We start from the raw sequence: 16,792 nt of genomic DNA, 5'->3' as shown, positions 1-16,792 counted from the left end.
TGTCAAGGAAGACTTTCAGATTTTTAGGGCTAATATTCAGGGGTTTTCTCCTTCCCATTACACTATATTAAGCTAAAAGGAAAGACTTCCCTCTGGATTTTCCTGGTCTCCTCCATTCATTCACTCTCCGTTACATCATTCCCTTCTAAACAAATGTGACTTCTATTTTAATAACTTGCCCCATCTGGGGTCAGATTAAGTCATTCATCAGCTTACATTCTGTTTGGCAAAACCACCACGCTTCTTAAAATATTTGTTTAACACTACAGTGAGAGAAGGTTCATAATCCTCAGACCTCAGTTGTGAAATATTAATAATAGAAATCACTTTGTAAGAGGTGAAAGCTTTTTTTAACTCAAGGTCTCACAAGAACATCAGAAATTATAAAGAAATTTGGATGCTCCAAAACTGACAAAAATCAGCAACCAGCAGGGACCTCGTGTCTTGCAAAACATTCAGTATTCATCCACCCACAAGAAAATAGAGTAATAGCAAGTGTCTTGCAAATAAAGTGTTTAAACCTTTGAAGTATATAGGACATAAAGCCATTTCCTATTTCCTCATTTGGAAATTCTATCTGGGCTGGAAAGGTGCAGTAAAACATCTCAGAGTGACTATCAAAATACCATGCACCCGGATTATTTAATTTCATATAATGCCAGTCTGTGTGTATATAGTTTATTTTTCCCATAATCTCTTTTATTTTCTCCTCAATCTTGAGTTAATGTCACAAATAGATTTTTACCTCTGCCCATCTTACGGATGTTAAATCCCTAAAGGTGATGGGACCATAACTTAATGCTTGACTTCAAAAGTATGATGGTGCTTAAAACTAATCTTGATAAATCACTGTTTTCATTAGAAAGATACAAATATTTAATGAAAAATATACTTGATACAAATATTTAATGCTGTAAAATACTGGAAATCAGATGTTGATCAGACAGGAAATTTCTAGTTTTTTTTTTTTTAAGTACAAATGTTTTTTGCAGTGGGTTTCTACAAAATATATTTGATAGTATAAATTTTCTGAACAGTTTTATAGTTTACAAGAAGGCAGTTTAGAATTGCGCGTAGGAATGTTGAGGTCCTCTGTGTGGAGGAGTTACTCCCTGTGCTCGAGTAAGATACTCTTGCATCGTGGTCTCATCCTGGATACTCCGGGCTTACCCAAGGACTGCATCACTTCTGGTCAAGCGCCATTGGCTCCAAAGCCACTAGCATGACCCTGATGCAGGTGTAAGCTGGCTGATGTGGTCACAGCATCTGGTGAATGTTTGAGGCTTCTCCATTGGTCTCAACCGCACGTCTCACATGAGTCAAAACTTTAACTGACACTTGCTCAGTCTGCTGGGCTCCCAGAGCACGATCCAAGCATGCCATCCAAAAAACCCCTCTCGCGTGCTGCCAGCTGGCAAGAACCTGGTACCATTCTTCTGGTTCACCTGGGTGGTGATGGACCATCCTTTGTGGGAGATAGGCCCAAAAAGGCACTTGTGTTTTCAGCAGAGAGGAAAGAAATGGAACGGTTGCCCTGCAATTCACTTCGCGGTTTGCGGACTGATTGCCTTAATGGCATTCTCATTAAGAGTTCTTGCTGTGAAATGCTGTTTTCTTTCTCTTTTGGAATTCTCTGCATTAATAATTAGTAGCTCCTTTTGGAAGTTATTTATAGAAAGCATTGCTCTTGTGTCACTTCATGCTAGACAGGACAGAAAGCAAGCCCAGTGCGGATGCGTGCACAGAGCAGGTCTGTTTAACTACAAGATACCCTCTGTAGACAAGGAAAACCCAGGAAACTCCCTTCTCCTCCTACTCCTCCCAAAACTCCTGTGCTGTTCTAGCAGCAAGGTGGCCACACCTAAAGATGGGAATGTAAATCTCCTCCCAAGGCTTTCAGCAGCTCGCATGGGAAAAGCTCTGCATCCTCTCCCCATTCTGCAAACCTGCAGAAGGCTTCATTTCCCAGCGTTGCTAATCCAGCCTCTTTCCTTAAGTGTGTACATGCACGTTCAAATGAAAAACATGGCATTTAGTTCATTAAACTCGTGCTAGGAAAAGCACATGTGAAGCAAAAAGCGGCTGTGTGAAGCCCCTGGGAAGGGAGGGGAAGAAGGAGCAGTGCTGGCAGCAGCCTGGATGGGGGCTGCCAGACAATGGCAATGGGAAAGTTTAACTTTAGATAGTGGGAGCAAAACACTGATTCACTTGGGGAAATAGCGACTGCAGAAGAAATAAGACCTGCAGAAACAACTGCATCGAGCAGGGCTAGCAATGAGAGAAGGAGGATAGGCACGGAAGCCCATGAGTGCCATTGCCAAGCAGTCTGAAAAGGACTCCAGCATTAGCAGAATGGGATTTATCCCTTCCTCCCCCCCCATACTATATCAAAAAGACAGCTGCAATGCAATCTGCTGTTTGTGTAGGAAAGGTGTTAGTGATGAGCAGGACAGTGTGCTCTCGGGAATCATTGCTGGATCACCGAGCGGGGCCGGTGGCAGGGCAGTGGCTCAGCCCCCACGTCTCACACAGCATCTTCACAGCATCCTCCCTGCTGGGACCGGGGTGAGAACAGGCATCTTAACAGCCTTTCAAAAGGCCATCATTTGTCCCTTGGAAAACAAGGCATTAATCCTAACTCCTCTCTTCCAAACAGAGCATGATATATACCCAGCATTGGATAAGGCTTGTAAACACAAATATAACAAAAAGACCTGCAGAAGTTGATATACTCTATTTCTTCGTGGCCTCTCCCATCCCTCTGCAAGCCTGTCCTGGTTATTCTTCTTTTCTTTTTCCCTGGGAAATAAATGTTTTTAATTCAGTCCTCTAAGAGGCAAAGATGCTTCCAGGGCAGCAACCCCTGTGCCTCCTCATAGACACAGTCACACAGAACAAAGAGAAGAAAGAGTTTGATAATAATAAGTAATTATCATTATAATTAGCACATATTTATCGCTTTACATTTTCAAAGCACTGTACAAATATTAGCTAATGAATATTTGGTAAGCAAACAGATTTCAAGCTTCTAGAAGGATTATTATAAACTATGAGGAAAATATTTTACAATATTTGGCTGACTTTTTCTTGCTCCTACATTTACAAGGTTATTAGGCTTGGCTACACCTGTAACTTAATCATAGAGAGCCATTTGCATTTGTTATTCCTATTGTATTTAAATGCTGATGCATTTAATTAGAACTTAAGGATTTGGGGAGTGTAGAAATAAGCTCTTTAAAGCATGTTTAAAAGCAAACGGTGTGTGGGTGATGTGGGCAAACATTTTGCCCCCCCTTTTTCTTCTTGTTTTAGTGGACTGGCATGTGACCAGTTCTGGACTCTGAGACTTAATGAATGCACTGTTCCTCCCTGCCCCTGCGCACATTCCCATGTGGAATAACCCAATTTCACCCATATCTCAGTGGTTTGCCTGAAGTTGACCCAAGGCTCTGTAGCCTAATCCACATTTGGCAACTTTATTTTGGCTACTTGGTATTCCCACTGGATGTGGGTACTGAGCAGCAGTTTAGGACAAGAGGTTTGGTTAGAGGGACTGTCCCATGGTTGGTCTTCTGTGCTTCCCACTGAGAAGCTGCAAAAAGTGGAATGGGCATATTCAGAACAGATATTTGCAGTTATTTCATTATTGATGAAGTTGTGTGCATTGTTCCGGGTAATAGAAACCCAGTTCATACCATCACAGATGCCTCCTTGTAGTAAATGTAAAGCTGAAACTGCAGAGGTGGTGTAGTTGCTGGTATGAACCGTTGTCTCCTCCAGGAGGAGGTTAGCAATGCTCCTTTGTGGGAATCCTACCAGCTAAAATAAACCAGAAGAATATCCCTTTCCTTTTCAGCCATCCCAGTGATAAAACAAATATTGGGTCAGATATATGCCTTTTATCATGGATGGAATTGTTTGTGCTTCATAGTATTGATAACGAGAAGAAAAGCAGACGCATAGACACAGTGACTGCACCCGAACCTTTCAGAAGATCTAATAACTCTTTGAAGCTCAGCCACCCAAGTGCTCACTAAGCCCAAACCCTCAGATTTAAAAATTCTGATGTATATAGTCAAGTTCTTCTAATGAGATTTCTTGATGGCTGTAATTGGTCTCTTCTTTCCTTGTTTTTGTCCTTGACTTTGAAGTTTTGATTCATTACCTTGTGCAAATTCTCCTCCGCACCATGACAAACAATTTCATACCCGTGATTCCTCTGTTTCATTTGTATCCAGGTTGCCTTTTCTAAGCTAGCACGCTCTTATCTCTTCGTAATCAATTTTCTACCTTCTAAATATCCACAGTTTTGGCACCTGTATAGTAAGCTTTCTTCACATGAAGTGATTAAAGTATTCAGCTTGCTCTCTTCCTTCCTTCGCCTTGTCTGCTTCAGTTTGTGCTTTGAGCGGTAGCTGGGCAGTGTATATATCTTGCTGCTTAAATTCTGCAGATTATGTGTGATCTCTATATTAGTTTCTCTTCCAATTGCTTCTGCTTCGCTATCCTTGCACAATATGCACTCAACATCTGCTTCTGCCATTGCCTCTGAAAGCAGAAGTGATTTCTCCTGCCAATTTTCCACTTTCCAAAAAGAAACTGTTCTTTCAAGGCTTGATCTTGTTGTGTGCTTTAAAGTCAGTAATAATATAGTCTACTCGACATGTTACCGAACTGGGGATAAAACAAGAAACATGGATAGAGCAGCCAAAATATTTAATAACAAACTCTAATATGCACTCTGCTTGACGGGCCAAGGGAAATGCTGTGTTTCTCGAAATGACACCAAGCTCTACAAGAGGCAATCCGGACCTCGGGCACTCGGGCCAGACAAAAGGGCATTGGACACGGAGCCCAGCACAGGCACAAATCTGTTTTCTTCTGACATTTTTAAATAGTTATTTCTGCTTGACCAGAAGTTTTAGTTATTTCCAATCACCAGTGCACAGAAAAGTAATTTTCCCACATATTTTTTGATAGGAAACCTGTCCTGTGTTGCAGGGATGTTTTGATATTTTGGAAAGTTCACTTCAATTTCTTGTATCTCCGCTTCCCATATCAGAGTTTGACATCTATTTAGAGTGTAAACCTTTCAGGCAGGGACAGTCTCCCACTTATCATAGGGAAAAATAAAGAGTACATTGTTATTTATGTTCTCTGGTAACAATATACAAAGACAATGAACGTGTAGGATGGAAACTGATTTTCTTTCTGGCTAGAATTTATATATAAGATTTTCCTAATAAGAAAGTACGTTTATTCAGAGCCTGGCATAGTGAATCCCCAGTTTGTTGTAAATGCTTTCAGGCTCTACATTCATACAAATAATCTGTCATAAACAGCTGCTACACTTAATTTTAGATAGAGATAGAGCTGAACACAGGAAAAAAATTTAACCAACCAAAAATCAAAGTGAAAAATTAAACTGCAAGGTGTTTGGGGTGGTGGTTGTTGTTTTAACATATCGACTAATCTTTTCCATTACTGTCACTTCTCCTCTACTGTTTGGGATGTCATTAATGCCCATGTAATGCAAAAAGTAACCTAAAACTGAGGAAGGGGTGATCTTTACTGTATTTCTAGTTAATTGGAAATATAAAGCACCATAAGTGCTTAATCAAAAGTGATTTTCTGCCTTACTTCTGGAGGTCCGCATAGGCTTGATGGGCTTTGTAAGTCCCTAGCTCCTGACAATGCAATGTCTACATCTTTGCTACCCACTCCCCCCACCCCCTCCCGCCACAACTGGCAATGCATGATGACAGTTTGCTGCATTATCCTTTAGACAAGGCAACAAAAGAATATGCGCTCAAAGGTTTAGGAGTGAAAATACAGGAAGAAAGAGTCACACATGGGAAACAGATTTCATTCCTTCTGTGAAGAGACAGGTTCAGGTTCAGCCTTTTGCCTTTAAAAAAATCTTACAAAAAGGAGAACTTGATTCTTGTACCTGCTGAAAAGGTACTAAACTGTTTAGATGGTAGGTATCATCAGGCTGCTTCTCAGCAGGGAGCTCTGATTCATCAGCATCAGGGTTTCCCCAAAGCTTTCTGTCTACATCTTCTACTTAGCTTGGCAGGGACATTGTCAGAGAATAAAAGACTTCTTCCTCACGTCAAAGGGCTGGCATTCATCAAGATGATAATACTTTTTACCTAGAGCACCTTTTCGATGAGGTTCATGAAGCCAGTAAAGAAAAAGATGATAAAGAGAAAAATGTTGCAGGATTTTTTATTATATTTTTGGCACTAAAACTGATGTTACATGAAATGAAAGGTTTTTCTTGTATAAGTTTCCTTTGACTTTTACTTTATAAATATTCCTTGGTTAAGTCAGTGGACTGGTTTTCACATAAAGCATAATCCAAAGCTTGTTAAGGTCAACAGAAAGCTTCTTATTAATTTCAGCAGGCTTCGGATCGAGCTCCAACTGCAAAACTGCTCACTGAATCAAACAAAAACTTTTTGTATCACAAAAGCGACATTCACACCTTTCAGGAGCAAGCACTTCATGATGAGGATAGTCTACAATCCAGTAAATCTTCTGGGGATCTTTCTACTGATTGTTATGGGCTTGGGATCAAGTACGTTGTATCCAGCCTGCAAAATTGAGAGTGTTTTCTACAGTGCTTGGCACTTTGTTTTCCATTTTGAAAATGGAAGACATGTGATGTCCTAAAAAGGGGGCTTTCTAACCCTCCAGACTGGACTGATTTATTGTAGGAAGAACTGAGAGTGAAGCACTTCATCCACAGCTTGTTACATCCCTATGAACCCCCTCAAGATCCCCAAACCTAAGACCAGCCGCCTTTGCTGTTGATGCGCAGGGTGTTTTCCTTGAGGCACAGAGCATCTAGGTGGTTGCAGTATGACTATGTGGTCATTTTTCACATTTCCTCCCTTAATTACCCTTTGTTCCTCAGCTTTATAACCTAACGATGCTGCCTCCTTTAGTTTCTCCTTTCATTTGTAAGTTCCCGGCTCCTGTTTCGATCCAGCCGTTAACCCAAATCTGCTCCACTCCTCGACTCGGCTGCAGCGAGAGCTGAAAAAGGTCCTGCCAAAAATCAAGGTGGGCTTGTCACACTCTCACTTTAGTTGTCGTTGGGTTTTAGGGTATATTTAGGTTAAAATATGGAACTAAACTAAGCTGTAGTTTGAGAGAATAAAATGAGTTGGAAAGGTCTATTTGTCTCTTGTCAAGAAAGAAATCCCTTCTTGTTAACTTCAGAAGTATCAGAAGAAGATGAAGCAGCAGCAAGTTTTCCACATAATCCACTGAGAAAGCAGCCTATTAATAAACTTTATATCCCAAAATAGGTTTTAATATCTAATTTGGCTCTAAAAGCTAAATTATCTGAATGCCAATAAGTGGTCAATAACTTCGTTGTTTCATTTAATCAAATTTTTATTTTCATTTCTTAAACTACAATTAAAAAAAAAATTCAGCACAAAAATAGCTGTTTGATAAATTTGAAATTCTTATGATAGCTTCCATTTCTGCAACAAAAAAAATCTGCTTTGGGAGGATTTCTACTGAATAATATGAAGATAATTTGAAAGCATACTCACACTCTCCAATGAAAGTGAAGTTCTTATGATTTTAAGTTTTTAAAATGTTTCCCAAGCCCTCTTCTCAAATGGGGAGTTTTAGTTGTTGTTGTTGATGTTTTAGTGAATCTCTTATCATTATGATGACTTTTATTCTCTGCTTCAGACATTAGTTTCTAAACCAATTGTTTTTTATATAAAAAGTAACAAACCACCAGGTTCTGGTACACAATTCTGTTAGACTTACAGGTGAATCTCAGTACCAATCTTAGAATTTGCTGTGAATTATTGCTTTTCTCCTTCCATGGTTTTCCAGAAAGATTTTAACTCCAAACTGCATTGCGGGACTTTAATTAATATTCATTCACGATTAATATTCATTACCAATATCTAAGAAATAAGAGATTTATAGGAAAGCCTTGAGAAAGCAGGGAAAATGTGATTTGCAGAAGAGATGAGTTCTTCCATTATCCTTCACTGGTAAAAGCATCTCTCAGCACCAGGTGAGAGAAAGCTGGTGGAAAATCTCTGCCTCTTGGTTAGTGCCAAACTGAACAGAGTATGGGGGGCTGGGTTTACTCCTCTCAGCCAAGAACAGCAACAGAAAGAATTATTAGGTGCTTTGAGTGATTTATCACCCACAAGTGTTCCCAGATAAGCTAACCTGTTTGCAGTCCAACGGAGTCAGGTGTTTTGCATCAACTTGTTCCTCCCTTGCATGGCCAAGATAAAGAGATCTTGGACCTTTTAAATGAACTCAGATTTCAATGAAAGTTTAGAGGGCAGCAAAATGCTTTCATGGGCAAATGCCTAATTTGCATTTTCTAGGTTCACCTTTTAACCTTGAGCTATCTGCCCTACTCAGGTTTAAGCTACCCAGAAAAATAGGAGGTCACTGAATGTCAAAATGTACAGAATGGTTAATTATCCAACTGTGAACCACATTTCTGGTGGATGTATAAGGACTTGAACCATACTTCCCTGGACTTACTTTAGGTATAATTCTCCATAAAGCAGGTAGTTATTTTTTTAAGCCCCATCTCCACTGTAACTGGAATTCATTATTTACCCCCTCTTTTCTAAATGGCACAACCTTCAAGTGACAATATTATAGAAACTGGTTTAAATGTCTATTAGAATAAACTTCCTTAAATATAGAGCTGTTTTCTTTTAATTAGCTACCTCTGTATGCTTACCCATATTTGCAAAGGTACAGCATCTGCCAAGGTTTTGAAAAATGGCATGAAAATAAAGAATAAAAGACACAATTACTCATGTTAAAGGTGGATCTCTACCCCAGTTTCCTTTCCACAGGCCAGCCCCAGCTCCTGCATGTGGGGTTCCCATGCTCCCCCCAACTTAATGCCTGCCCACCCATTGGCAAGGGGAAGGGCTCCGCTCACCATGTGTTCTCAACATATATATATATTCCCTTGCCTTCAAGGAAATATATTCTTATCAGCAGAAGTAGTAAGTTCTACACCGTGTGTTCATCCGTCCCAGAGACAGAAAAAAATTGCTTCAAAGTTGATGACTGGGAATAATAAAGAACACCAGAGGAACCAGAATACATGTGCAGCACCCTATTCCTTAAAAAGCATCTGGGGACTACAGGGGTTGGTGAGCATAAAGCTCATCCGTAGCTTATCCTACATCCTTGTCCTCCAGAGGGAAAAAGCATGTTATGACATTATCTAGTTGATCTTGATATTTCTTGGTTTCCAATAGCATAGCATGGTAAAGTTTTGCAAAACTTGACTCAGACTGCTCAGAAATGAGCAGTAAAAAGGGACTTAACTTCTCGATGAGGTAGATATCTGCATTTCCTGCACTTCTAAGTAACACAGGCAAACCAAATCATCTGCTCTGTCACTTACAGCATCTCCCAATCTCCATGGGGAGATATTCACACAGACTGTGCACAAAAATATTTTAAAATATATTTTTCTAGTAATTTTCTTTAATACAACTTAGAACCAAAAAACATCTATTGCTTCACTCGCTCCACTTGGTCACTGAAGCTTCTCATGCAGTTTTGTTCTTCTGACTTTCCTACTTCTCGTCCCAAACCAGCCTGCCACTGGGCAGCAAGTGGAAATAACAAAATAAAGTGAAATGCAGTGCTGCTGTTTGGGGAAGCAAGCATAAAAGCTTTACAAAAACAGCAGTCTAGTGCCTCAGTGGATGAACACTGGCATTTGGCACTTTGTAATAGGTTAGGAGCCTCGAAATTTATTGTAAACTTAATGCGGTTTTACAGCCTATCTTCAAAACATTTACACAGACAGTAAAAGATGATGGATATTTTCAGAGCATTCCTCTTCCCCAGCAGTTTCCCTTGCAGTAACACTGCACAAGCAGCAGTGATTTGAAATATATTATTGATGTATCTTTGAAGATCTATTATATGATACCTCATGTTTATTGCTATTATGCAACTGGCTTCTAAGTGTCCTCTTCTATACGAGGCAGAGCTGAGAAGATATGATCAGTATTATTATTATTTGTATTACGGTGGTAGAGGCAGTAGCCCAGCAGAGCATCATTGATTTAGATACCCTACAAAGACAGGGTGACAGTGTAGCTGCTCTTTACATTTCACTTTTTAAATAAACCAGGGAAACAAGACCAGAAAGAAAGAGATACAGTATATAAGCAATCAACAGAGAATGAAGTGCACAAGAGATAGATGTGTGTCTGCACCAGTAAAGTTAATGAGATCCATACTTTGCCTTTAATGGTAGCCTTTCAATTGACTCCTCCGTGATGGAAAGTTGGAGAGGTGAATGAAGAGCTAGATAATTAGATGCCAATACAGAAATCCTGATTGGGAAGGTGGGCAGAGTTATAGGGATGGCCAACTCTTTTATTACTATCGCATCTTGAATGTTTTGCTATACCGTGTCTTGAATCTCTTTTCATACATAGTGTGTTTTATGGATTACGTGGCTCAGACATCGTTTTCTTTGCGTGCACACTCTGGTCGTATTTATTCTCACTAATGCTGCTAACGTCTCTGAAGCTAAGAACTGGATCAAACTTACAGCAAAAAGTGCAATAGATTTTCTGCTAGCGTTGATTTAAGCAGAGGTGCGGGATGTTTCTATAGCCAGGCTGCACTGTGAGCACAGCATCACTTTAGCAGGGAATGTCCCATTGGACAGTGTTTGCTAGTAAAAGATAACAACAGAGTGTAAACGTAACAGTATCTTCTAATCAGAAAATGAGTTGGCAAGAGCAGTAGCAGGAGAATGACCTGAAATGTTTAAAGAGAGCAGCTGGAGCAGAGGCCATTGGCTTTGCATCGAATAAACACTCTTCTCTTTAGTAAGGAATCTCCATGGGAGAGTATCAGTGGTTTTGTAAAGACAACAGATACAACCATGTCTTTTCTGAATAAGAAAATCAGGACAGTTCATATGAGTTCTGCGTGCTCCCAAAACCTAACTATGCTTTCCAGCTCTTGCCAGTTTGCTTAGTAGTTCTCCATTCAAGTTATTTTCAACATTTAGTGCAGGTCCAATAGTAGCTTCCAGCACCATGAAGTATTAGAGAAAGACAAGTTCACTGCAGCAATTAAGCAGTAGCCCAACCTATAAGAAGCTGAGTGCTGTAAATTAGACAAATTCCTAAAATAATAAAACTACTTCTGTGTCTTGCCTACACCTGCAGCACTGCAAATGTGTTTAGCAGAGGACACACTCAGCTCTCACGGGGAGCTATATTCAGCATAGAAATATATGTATTATCCTATTATATTGGGAATATGTGTTATGTTTATGTGCAGAAATAAAATTTCTGGTTTTCCAGTACTTTATGCAGGGTAGCCCGTGTTCTTGGAGCTCTTTCTCAGGCTGTCTGTATAATGCACCCATTCTACTTGCTTTGTTTCTGCTTTTTTTAAGATTTCAAACCGTGGCCTTTTAAAATCACAGAAATCCCAAAATGCAGCTGCAGCCAGTAGGTTCCCGGGCATGGATTCATCATACCTATATATAACCTGGGTGTGAAGCAGGAAAGTACAGATCTTATCTTGCCCTGTGTTACAATCAACAAGCCCGTCATTTTGTGATTCCTTCTTTCATTACATTCTGTACATTCCTCCGTGTCTTTAGGACCAATACCAAACATCCGCAATCTTCGAGTATTTTCATTCCATTTACTTCTAATAGGTGACACTTTAAATTTTAAGTGTGGCTAATTCTCTTTTCAGAACTGTCAAGTTGTATGGCTGCATGCCTCTAGGACTGATAGCTGCACAATGCGCGATGCTACACCAATATACAATAGCTGCACATCTACACAATATTTTGATAGCGTGACAGTAGCTGTTGATAATAATGCATTTGTGTCACGGTTTTGGCTAGCAGTTGTCAGAATACTGGTGAATTTCTAGTTATTACAGAAAATTAGTTTTCAGATGGAGCAATCATGTCCCAGAGCTTTGGGGTACAGGTAATCACTTGGAATCTAATTCAGGAAGGGCCTCAGCCCTGCGCCTAATAAATATATGTATACTGGAGATTATTACTACAAGGTGATACATTAAAATTGTCACCATCCAAGAAGTTAAAATTCAATATGGTTGGTGGGAGCTATAAGCTTGCAACTGCTTGTGTGCAAATATGTTTGTGCGTATGTAATTCCTCCCTGGACCAGATCTGATTTTCAGTGTGTCTTTACTATTCCTATTACTATTTTTAGCTTTCTGGGTGTTATAGTAATAGGAATCCATTTAAAGTGTGGTGTTAAAAATGAAATGAAGCCTTAGCCACCATCTAAGTTCATAATTTGTAAAAAATATTTAATGTTCACTGGTAGAGCAGATGGGGCTGAAAGCTGTGAACGCTTTTCTACACGATAATATGCTTTGTTTCTGGCTGATGGTGTTGCTTTGTTCCTTCATTTGCTCATTAAACAGTACTCAGACTGGAAAGATAAGAACTTTGGCATTTTTCAAGAATTTCAAGGCAGGGTAAGCATTATTCAGGGACAATACCAAGAAATACTGGATTCTCAGATGCTGGGCTATTTCAGTGAGTATTTTTGCTCACAGGTTAGCAAAAGTCAAGCTTTCAATTATTATGGAAGTGCAGAAAATATGTTATCCCTCTAACCACATGGAGGAATTAAGGCAGGGGACCCCAGTTTAAGGGATGTCCCATCTCTTTTCTTGTTAATGACAAATATCCATGCACTCTTGTTTGAACTTTCATCACTGCATGCGTTTACGTAAAGCCTCATGTCTGTGGATGAGAGGATACAGCACAGGGAAAGTCATCTACAAATGAGCTGGCTGCCACTCAAAACTTAGTGCTATTCTGCTAATCAATATAGATATTAATAGCAGGATTAGTATTGCAACTGACTTGCTGTACTGCAAAAGGGAGTCGTGATAGAAAATTAAGTAACATCTGCTGCATTCTCATCAAATAAATTTTAATGTCATAAAAACAAGCAAATAGTAGGATCCTGTTTTGGTTAACAGAAAAATGCAGTAGAATGAAGAAATGGGGTGATTCAGATCCCCATTTTTGTCCAGGAGACAAACTTCCTCTGCAGACTCCACTGTCACTGGCTGACAGTTCTGGGAAGCTCCTGGATTATTCTCCAGTGCAATTTCTTGCAATGCTGTTTCTAAGGAGTAACAGCTCACGTGAGCAATGGGTTTGAAATATAAATTTGCTTAACAAGTAGATTTTCCATTTGGCCCTACTTTTTCTTTTCTTGTTGAGGAGTATAGAAAGTTCTGCTAATTGTATATTAAACCTGAAGATTTTACCAAGATAAATTACTGAAATTCACCTAACTTGATTTTTATTTCAAATAACAAATCCATCACAGGTGACTGTGGTTACCATTATGTGGTAACTTGGCCAATTTTTACCCTCTTTTGCAAGTCTGATAATACCTATAGTCTATAGTATCTATTGGGGCTCTAAAGGATCTAAATGAAATTCAAATTAAAAATATATATAGAATGCTAGAAGAATTGTTAGAATATTGCTTATAATAAGTCACTGATCTATGGCAGAGAACTTTGTGTGCATATAAAACGTACCTAAATAGATATGTGCTTCTGCCACCTCTTCCCCCAAGAAACTTCTGTAGAGACACGAGACAGGTATTAATGAATATAGCTCTACATCTACCAATGAGATGAGTTTCTTCATCCCAATATATGGATTTCAAAAATAATAAACAAATTTCTGAAGACAAAATTGTGTTAGGGTGAGTTTTAGGGATAAAAGCATTGATTATCAACCAGATGGGCTCTGTTTTATTTTTGCATTTAGAAGAAAACCTGTAGATAAATTTGTTTTTGTTTCTCCCAGTAGAAATTTTGGACTATTTAATTAAAGGCCTCATTGCCCCATCATTAAATTCAAAGAAGCATATCTAATGCAAGCACTTAAATGTAATGTCACTTATTAGTCTTTAATGAAGAGAAACTTATTCTTTCTCTAAAGAACAGCTGTAGAAATAGTGCCCATGTCACCCACAAAATGATATATTATGAAGAGTATTAATGTGTATTTAATGACTGTAAAAATATTCCTTTATAAAAAGGACCATATTCTTTCTTGTTCGGCTTCACTCATAAAGGAGGTTAATTAAAGCCAGAGCATCACAAATTCTCTAACCCTACCGGTCATTCATCTGTACCAAAGTGTAACACAATTCTGCAAAATCCCATTGACAGTGATAACATAAAACTAACTGTTCCGCTACGTGGTAAAGATCACTGCTCTGTCTTGTAACTTGGCTCTAGTTTTCATGATCCAACAGCCACTAAATCTGCCATTACACATAAAATTTATCTAGCTCTTCTCATATTATGTTTTATAAATATATATATTTTGAATATGTTTCGTATATTTTGGAGAAAAAGAAACTGTAGTTACAGTTCCCTAAGATTTTTTTCCATGGAAATGCCACAAAATAGTGATTAAATGCTGTATGTCATCATCAAGTCAAAAAGTAACTATTCATTTATATCCAGACTGTAAGGTTATGTATTTGATGTTTAGCTGGTTTAGCACCTTTTTATTTTTTTTTTTTCTTAAATTGATAAATTATTCAAGATAAAAGGCCAGAACGGTATCACAGTAAATCTTGAAGGGTGGAGAGACTATGAACAGTGGGAGATTACCAACACCCCTCGGGTGGTGTCTGGATACTAGAATAGGATGGCCAGAAGTGAAACAAAGAGAAAATATTTCAGTGCCCCCCAATAACAAAACCAAATTTGTCCCTCTTTCCTGCAAGCAAGGGTAACGCTGTTATTTCGATTCTGAAGACTACACAAATGCGCAAGTGTAAGGTGGAGTGATAGAATTTAATTCCAAGTCCACAGTTTCTATCATACACACAGGTTTTATTAATCTGATTTACCCGATGTAATCCTGTGTATCCTTCTTCCATGTATTTGGTACCCATAGTACCAATATTACATAATGCATTCATTTTGGCTCTTTTTCTTATTTTCCACTTAAAAACTACTGAAAACTTTAACACACGGCAGATAGTACCCTGCAACTTCTCCGCTTCCTATTAAGCCGTGATCTTGTTCACAACCGTGTCACCCAGAAACTGAGAACAGTCAAACCAAATTCATTTCATTGCCTTGCGTCGTTCGAGCGGCTTCCGAAACCACTGATGCACTTCTGCGTACTGGGTGTCCAAGTCTGATTTCAGTCTCGTAAAAATGAAGATTTACTCCACTGAAATGTGTGGATTGTCACCGGTGAGAAGGGAATGGAGATGAGCATCAAACCCTCGTAGTAAAAATCTGCCCACTCATGGCTCGTTTGAGAACTGCTGTCTGCAGTTACCTGATTCCTGTTAATTATGTGACCTTCTAATACTCATCTGTACTTCTCCATGTATGAATTTATGCAGTTCTGGATAACAGTTTCTCTTGACAAGTGTAAACAGAGACGTGTAAATTGTATAAAGGGGTGAGTGAAAATCACAGAGGATTTTTTTCCCCATTCCACAGCCCCTTGTAGTTTATACAATTCTCTGTGCCTCCCTCCCTCTCTCTCTCTCTTTTCTGTATGCAAAGGGGAGAAGATGGTACCATATAGGCTCAGGTATAAGATAAAGGGATATTTTTTTTTTTCCCCCAGAAAATGAAATACAAAAAAAAAAAAAAAGGAGGACTTACTTTTTATTTCCCATCTGCAATTCACGGCACTGGTTCATTTTCTCCCATGTCACCTCCCAGCAGCCAAAGCTGCATGACTGTTGGTCACTGCAGAGCAGCAACAGCTCGGGGGGAACCCCCAGGTCTGTGGCAGAACAGCCCAAATTGCTGCAAAGGTCAGGGCCCCGTGAGGACAGGGTGGGCTGCTGAGCCCAGGGTTGTGTTGGCGGGGGGGAAACACCAGGGAAATGCAACCACTTTCCTTTCTGGGGTTATTTTTTAAATAAAGTATGACCACACATTCAAAGCAATTTGATGCTCCCCATGCTTTATGAAGAGCTTTGAGATTTATGAATGGAAAGTATTACATAAAGCTAAATAATACATCTTTTAATATAGAGACGTACTTAGACAATATGGAAATGAGGCGGGAGAGTAGAAAATGTGACAGCTGAGTAGATAAACATGGACTTGTGTTTTCATTTACAAAGACCTTCAGTATATAAATGCTAATTATTTACTGCATTATAAGATTCTGAATTCCAGTGAGAGGTTTCACCAGTTTGATGTATTAAACAAGTGTCTTGTTGAGAGACCACTTCTTAATGTGCTGTCTCCAACACTTTTAAGGACGGCTACGTGTCCCACAGCCATCTGTTTCACTTGAGATGCCAGATCGCATCAGTCAGTGTAATTCCCATCAAGTCCTGGGTGCAAGCACACTCGCTAGCACACCTGACTTGACGAGCCATATTTTTTTATTACAGGGAAGCAAATCTGTTTCCTTTCCCAACATCACCAGCAAAAACCAGGACTAGAAACCATTCTTATTTTACTTGCCTCCATAAAAGCTTGTCCAAAGTTAACCTGCAGATGACCAGTAAAGCCTGAAGTATTTACTGAACCTGCCATACCCTACTAAAGAAGTACATCAAGGTGTTTCCAACTCTTTGTATTTCATTCTTATTTGCTCCTCCTTTACCTGCAGATTTTCTTAAATCAGTTACTGCTGGGCAAGAAAGACCCTGAGGCAACAGCTTTAGGGACGGATAGGGCCGAGGTTACATGATTTCCTCCTTTTCCCCTGGATCAA

This window comes from Numenius arquata, chromosome 8 (genome assembly GCF_964106895.1).
Source record: "Numenius arquata chromosome 8, bNumArq3.hap1.1, whole genome shotgun sequence".
Classification (NCBI taxonomy): Eukaryota; Metazoa; Chordata; class Aves; order Charadriiformes; family Scolopacidae; genus Numenius; species Numenius arquata.
Note: the sequence above shows the minus strand (reverse complement) of the source record.